This window comes from Dermacentor variabilis, chromosome 2 (genome assembly GCF_050947875.1).
Source record: "Dermacentor variabilis isolate Ectoservices chromosome 2, ASM5094787v1, whole genome shotgun sequence".
NCBI lineage: Eukaryota > Metazoa > Arthropoda > Arachnida > Ixodida > Ixodidae > Dermacentor > Dermacentor variabilis.
Window position 1 is genome coordinate 66,011,042 of NC_134569.1, and position 7,834 is coordinate 66,018,875.

Here is a 7,834-nt window from a genome sequence, read left to right on the forward strand (position 1 = left end):
TTGTCTATGCCATTCCACTTTCATGCGGAAGTACGTATGTTGGTCGAATCGGCAGATGCATCAATGAGATATTAAAAGAGCATCGATATAACGTCACTTGGGTAACGTCAGGTCACTTGGGAATTCAGTGCCGAGATTGTTTCTGCAAGCCCATGTTTTAAAGTACTTACATTCTGTATAGGCCTCCCAGCAGGATGACGAGGGAGATTGTGGAGGCCTACGGTATTGCAAAATTAGAGGAAAGGTCCGTAAGCAAGCCATCGCTATCTGAAAAGGAGATACGAATCCTCGGTTTATCTTTGTAACCGTTGCAGTATATGTTTTCACCATGCCTTGCACACGTGTACGGTTCATCGAAATGCACCACTGAATGTTTTAGTATTTTTTTTTCCTGTCACGTTTGTTTTCGCTCGTACGGTATATATTTATCGATGCGTGCAAAAATAAAATCTATGGTTGAAAGTGAAGCGCTGTGTCTGGGTGTCTGTTTCTTTCTACGTCCTCCTTCAGTCGCACTTATACACTCTACCATGGATTCTAACCAACTAGCCCGCCAGCGTGTTTTAGCCGAGGCCTGTAAGTACAAGTTTAGTGTCAGCTGTGCGCGATTACACGGTATAGGATCGAGAAAGATTTGTAAACGCCAATGACAAAAACCCTCACAGGCTGCCATTGAGTTACCATCTCCCGCTATCAAGACGTCATAGAAGCTTATCACGCTGACACCTGGCGAAACTGCTTAGACCGTTCAGTCAAAATGGTTGTTCCATCCTCCATGGCATCTCAGAGAACTGACTGAGGCATTTCCGTCAAAGATGAAATTACTTCTTTGTCGATACGCTGTATCGAAACTTTTAGCATGCGCGCGACGATCGCGGTGCCGCCAGGGGAACCTCTAAGAAATCACGTTCTGGCTTTTTCTACATTATTCTTGGCGATGCGTTCGAGAACGGGATCAACTCGGTCTGTTATTGGTAAGATTTTACCATTGGTGTTAAAATAGAGCAAACAAAACTGTGTAGAATTAAAATAAACAGCAAGAAAACAAAGAAATAGGTGCTTTAAGGCTCTCTTAACGGCAGAAATCGGAAACCGGATGCTTGTAAATGTAAGAGCCCCACCCCTGTCGATCGATAAGTTCAGCGGTATCGAAGAGCCAGGCAGCGAACACCAGCAGTGCTACAAAGCTTCGTGTGTCAGCGGCAGCTCACACCTTTCCCGGTGCCTCGGAGCGTTTCCTCATGACTTTCTCTTCATTTCGACAGAAGAAGAAAATGAAGCGCACTAAGCAGTTACGTACTATGGCGTGGTGTGGGTGAGAGGGGAAAAAAATATTGACGTCTTCTGGCTCTGCGAGACCCAAAAAAAAATAAGAAGAAGAAGAATAGGGAACTGCTGCTACTTCCGCCGCTGCGAAAGCACTTCCTTCCGCTTGACGTTGTCGACGCCTCGCAAAAAGCTGGCGTTTCGTCGTCTCAAGAGACGTAAGGAGCTCACTGGCGTTGCGTCTGGGACCTCCATTGTGCGTGACGCCTCGAGGAGTCGAAAGAAAAAGCATGTCGAGAAACTTCAATCTTGCCCAAGATGAAGTGCATCGAAGAAAAAAAAAATCCGGTAAAAATGGCGTGTGTAAAAAAGAATAAGCAGCTAAGTCGCCTAATCTTTGCCCTGAGCATGAAAAGTCCTTTATTTTGCAGTTGCAGAAAGATCCTAAGGCAAATAAATTGGTTCAGTCGTAGGTTTCGAGGTAGCGCTTCAGTCCTGGAAAGTGGTTTCGCTAAGCGAAAACGAATCATGCATGAGGACATGCTTGAGGGCCTAACTTACGAACGGGTGAATATTATGTTTAACTACAACCAGCAATAATGACATACTCTGACATAATAAAACAACTAGGATGCCTACCTCACAAGAAATTTGTACTCCAATAAGCATATCGTACTGTTCTCCGAAAACATTGTCATTTTGTAGAAGAGAAAGGTAATGTTAGGAGACGATCTAATAGCCTGTTAAAATTTATGTAGGAGATTTGTATGCAGAAGAACAAAGACCCCTTTTTGACTTTCGGCGCACTTAGTATGTACAACAAAAACCAGAAAAGAAGCCGTTATTTAGGTAACAGCTACAGGTACACATAAGCTGCCAATATTCGGTCGCGGGAAGAAAAAATCCCCTATGATTGAAGTCTTGCTTCAGCTGATACCTTACAGAACACACACTCACTACAAACAGCACGTACATACATTATACGTGAGATCAGCCTCTAAGGGAGTGTCAGGGTTATCGGAAGTTCTCCAGCGTTTGTATATTTACGAACAAAATTTGATGCTTTGGTAATTTACCTTCATCAGTTTCTCTAGAACGACAGCACAGAACGACAAAGTAGGGAACTAGTTCCACTTCACGTTTTGTCGACTTCAGCTCACTAATTTCAGTACTGCGCAGTCTATACCATCCGCGCATAGCGGACTGCGTGATTCTGAATATTAGGCGAAAACCAAACCCCTTGCTTCTAAGCTGCATGCTTGCACTTAAAACTGCAGGAACATGGAAGTACTCAAGTTTGTCTTCCCTGTTTCTGCTTGCGCTGTTTCTTTCGTTGGGCGTGAGTGCGGTGAGTTCTCCTAAAAAGTAAGAAAGAAAAGTGCTTCGGGTCAGTTGCGGACGACGGGAGGCACCATTCGACGCAGCTAAGGCAAACGAAGAACCCCAGCGCGGGCGGAACCGAATCTTTCTCAGCGCAGTGCCTTTTTTGCAAACATAATCTCCACATAGTATCGCGCTTGCATATTCTTCTGCGTTACAGTATAGGTTAACATCAGCCAGCCGAACGTCGCCACCTTGATAAATATATTCTTTTTTTTTTTGTTCTGGGGGAGTTGTATCAATGTGCATAGTTGTGGGTTGAGCCATGCTCATTTTGCGTTTGTACGAATGCAAGACATCACTCAAAAGCTAGTTGTCTTTCTTTATTGTTGACGCATCTTGTAAAGTGATTAAGCATTTGCGTCGTTTATCCAGTGTTTCGTGCTTTGTTAGATTTTTTTTCGTGTTCCTGCTTCTCCTATACAAGGCAGCATTGGTTTCCTAACTATGACTTGGATATAGCCCACTCTGAGGTATAGTTAATTTTTCCCTACATGTTCATAGCTCCTACTATTCTGATGCAGGGGTTGTTTTGCAACAGTTCTGACTCGGCCTCCTAGAAGCTTATTAGAGAGTCTTCGTCAGAGAGGAAGAAAGAAGCAACACATTGTAATGTTTCTTGCACGTAAACTTAAAACCGAGAGCGACTTTCACTCGCAGCACTCAGAGCAGCTGCCATGTTGAGACGTTCCTACACTTCGATTCCATCGAATACCGGTGGACAAAAAGGAGAGGAAGCGGTGCCGACCGCCTCCGGATAAGTGCCAATGGCGCATCAAGCGACGTCGTCTCCGAGTGGAACCTCGAGCTGTAGTCGCCGCCGTGTATAGTTCCGCTCCCTCGCTCTTTCCTCTCATCTGCGGCGGGTGGTATAGCCTTTGCGCCCTTAGAAGAACGTTCGCCGCCAGCCGCTCTACGGAAACGAGTCAACCTAATAACGGCAGCTCTCGATTGCCCCCCTTCCCCCACTTGCCCCTTCTGCAAGCCAGGAGAGGTGATGCGTCGCGCAAGTCTCCGACGGCCGAGCGTACGCGTGGCGTCGCCTTTGCTTCTGGCGCCGCGCGGTCGATGAGTGGCGGTGCTTGACGCGCTCACGGAGTCATCGCCACGCTGTTTGCTGAGCGCCCTCGACGTCGACAGGTACGCGCGTGCGCCGATGTGAGAAGATGGATCTTTCGCCCGCCGGTAGGTCGCGCAGCATTCAGAGATCTGAAAAATTATGCAGATCCATTGCACACGTTGCACGCTATGCAGTGTGGGAAGCCAAGCTTTACTGAAGCGGTTAATTATAATAATAATAATATTTGGGGTTTTACGTGCCAAAACCACTTTCTGATTATGAGGCACGCCGTAGTGGAGGACTCCGGAAATTTTGACCACCTGGGGTTCTTTAACGTGCACCTAAATCTAAGCACACGGGTGTTTTCGCCTTTCGCCCCCATCGAAATGCGGCCGCCGTGGCCGGGATTCGATCCCGCGACCTCGTGCTCAGCAGCCCAACACCATAGCCACTGAGCAACCACGGCGGGTGAAGCGGTTAATTAAATGCTACATAAAAGTAAACGCGACGTGTACGAATATGTTTGTTTTCATAATTACCTAAATTCTAGGGATTTACTCGACAAACCTCAGTCTGATTATGAGGCAAGCCGTAGTGAGCAGGCTGCGAATTAATTTTGGCCACCTGGGGTCCTTTAACGTGTTCCTAAATCTAAGTAAACGAGCGCTTCTGTATTTCGCCCACTATCGAAATGCGGCCTCAGCGGCCGGTGTCGAATCCACGACCTCGAGCTTAACAGCGCAACGCCATAGCCGCTAAGCTACCGCGGTGGAAATGTTTCCATGCTGTGTAGCGTGTAACCTCACGAGATGTTTGCGTTTATGCACATCACAGGAAGCAGCTTTGTTCTCGTGCAATTTCCACGTTTGTGCGCTACATTTCACAACATATTCCGAAACGCAAACACCAAATAAGGCGGCATTCACAGCGCGAGCCGTTACAGCAGCCATGTCTGACGCTTCGCTTTCGGAAAGAACACCGCTTTAAGTAAGAACATACTTGGGAGCTGAGTATGACTAAAAGGGTCAGGAGAGATACATAACGCGACAGCGCATGGCGCTAACTTTTCACTGGACATACGCGTTTTTATAAAGAGAGAGAAAGGAATACAGAGAAAGGCTGGGAGGTTAACCAGAGGCAGTTTCGGTGGGCTACCTGCGTGGGGGGAACGGTTAAAGGAGTTAAAGAGAAAGAGTGGAAGGGGGAGATAGAGAGAAAGAGAGACGATCACGAACAAAGCGCGTACACTCTAGAGCGGTAGGGGGCGGCGTTCTTAAGATCAGTCGTGAGGCCCCGTAGACCGCAAAAACCTTTATAAGCAATACATTGCACTTGGCGAGTAAAGGAATGGCATCACATCAAAGCTGACTCACCGTTGTAAGAAAATGTTCATGTTTCTTGTGTACAGTATATATTATTATTACTGTTATGGGTATTATTATTAACATGAGACGCAGCTTCAATTTTTTCCCTTGTAGTCTACGTTGGCTTGCACCATTATCTTGAAAACGCTGACTGGTAATTCCTGGATGGGAGCGCAAATGCTGCTGAAGCAGTTAATTTGTTTACGAAACTGATTGAAGATGGCACGCGAATATCCATACCTGCAAGAACGCCTAAATGTGCAACGTTCCCTCATTTATTTTCTAAGGAACTAAAAACGGTAAAAAGACTGAAAGACCGTGCGTACAAAAAAGCGGGGCAAACAGGCCTAGATAAGAGGGAACTTGAATTTAGCCACTATCATTAACTTCGCAATATTTATTATAACAATGACGACGTACTACAACCACATTGAACACGTTGAAACCAGTGTGACACGTAATTCAAGATATTTCTGGAGCTTCGTGCCGGGTTATAAAAAGAGCACCGAAGATGTATGTCTTGTCGATCAAAATTGCTGATGCCTTTGCAGAACATTTCTGTTTTGTATTTGATGCAAACGATGCTTCTACCTCAGGTGACCTTGCTTCTCAGTCTGGTATGGTGTGTACACTATCACTCAATGGCGACCTTGTTTTCAAGTTTCTGAAGCACCATAAGCCTTCCCTTTCTTGTGGCGCCGACGGTATCTCTCACGCACTGCTTAAGACGTGTAGAAGCTTCTCCCTGTTCTCACACATCTTCAACAGCTCCCTAACGTCTAGTGCATTTCCTATAGCGCTTGGAAGGTAGAACGGGTAGTAACCATGTATACGCAAGTGCGATTACTAACCATCGGCCTATGTCTGTCCTCTGCGCTGCGTCAAAAGTGTTTGAACGTGTATTGCATTCCCTGCTTTCTGTCAGTGCTGGAAACATTTTAACAGGTAAATAACATGGGTTTGTATCAGGGCACTCTACAACAATGCACTTGGTCACATTTATTACCCATGCTTCCATTGCTTGTGGTGCACAATAGAGACCAGTTAAACGATGGTTGACCTAAATAAAGCATTTTATGTAGTTTACCCGAGTTCATCATTACAAAGCTCAAGCAAATGGACATACCTTCTTCCATCACTGCCATGGCATCTAATTACCTAAGCAATAGATCGTGTTTCATTGGTATTAATGGACAGAGCTTTGTTAGCTACGATGTCAATAGCTAAGTTCCTCAAGCAACTGTTCTTGGCCCTCTTGGCTTCCTGCTGTTCATAAACGATATTTAATTAGCGATTCAACACTCTTAATTCCTTCTATACGCTTACCATTAAAACCGTTTAAGACTGTCAGTAGTGTTCACGGCTGCACTGAGCTTCAAAAAGACATTTGTTTACTGTCAAACTGGTGCAGAGACAATGAGCTGCTCTTAAGCGCCTGAGTGACTAAGGTATCCGGTTTTACGCGGAAAACACACCATGTGCAATTTTCATAGCTCCTTCGACATGTTCCACTGCCCAAAGTCGATGAAATGCGAAGACCTTGGTTTGCACTTCGACGAAACGCTAAGCTTATCTTCACAGGCTAAATATGTAAAGCAACGTCCCCTTCGCACTCTTGGTGTTGTTTATCGCATATCGCGTGACTTTCACTCCCCTGTTGCCTTTCTTAAGTTGTATTCTACTGTGTACCTTCCATTACTAGTGTATAGCTATATAGTTTGGGTCGGAACAGGTGAATCTAATTATCATTCACTGAACGCGTCCAGGATAAATTGATATCTATAGTTAAGCACCGCCTTTGCCGTTCTGGTGACCATAGTCCAGCCCTCTCAAATATACCTCAACTCACACTGCTAAATTCAAGACGTATTAAATCAGACCTTCTGTTCCTCCATAAGGTGGTCAATGGTAGTATACAATGTCGAAAGCTTCTTGATCATGTAAAATTTAGTATACCAGGCGGCATTCCGCGTTTTCTGCACCGTCTTGTTGCATTAGAGACCGTCCCACGGCTACGAACAACATGTGTTAAGTATTTTGCCTGTATTGACATATTTCCGAGTTCGTTTCCTGTGTTTTGTATGAGCGTGCATAATCATGTTGTATAATTAACTCTCTTTTACGCCGCCTCCTCGTTTTCTGTTTCCGTCTTTGTTTCTCTATCTCACATTGCTTTGTCTATACCCCATTTGCTTATACCCAATACCCCTATACTCCATTTGTCTCGCGTATTACTGTTTAAGTGCTGCAGTACGAAGGCTCCGTAGCTGTTTCTGTGCAATGTATTAAACATTTTTGCTCAATTATTATTATTAATATTATTATTATTATTATTATTATTATTATTATTATTATTATTATTATTATTATTATTATTATTATTATTATTATTATTATTATTATTATTATTATTATTATTATTATTATTATTATTATTATTATTATTATTATTATTATTATTATACTCGCTGAACGCGTCGCAAAGCACGATTCGAAGCCAGGCGCTCCCACGCCAGGTCATTGATTTGCACCAGCGATCGCTTGCTGGCTCGCTTGCCCGGGAGCGACAGCTCGGATTCGGTACCGGCCGGCCAGGCGGCGGACAACTTCGATGCATATGCCCTTTTACCTTTTTCTCTCTTCGAAACCGTCTAGCCGGCGGTGCGCGTCTCGGCACGATTCGGAAACGAAGGGACCTGACAGTTTAATTAAGCGGAAATTTGCGTCGACCCACGAAGGCGCATCGCGATTTCTCTGTCGCTTA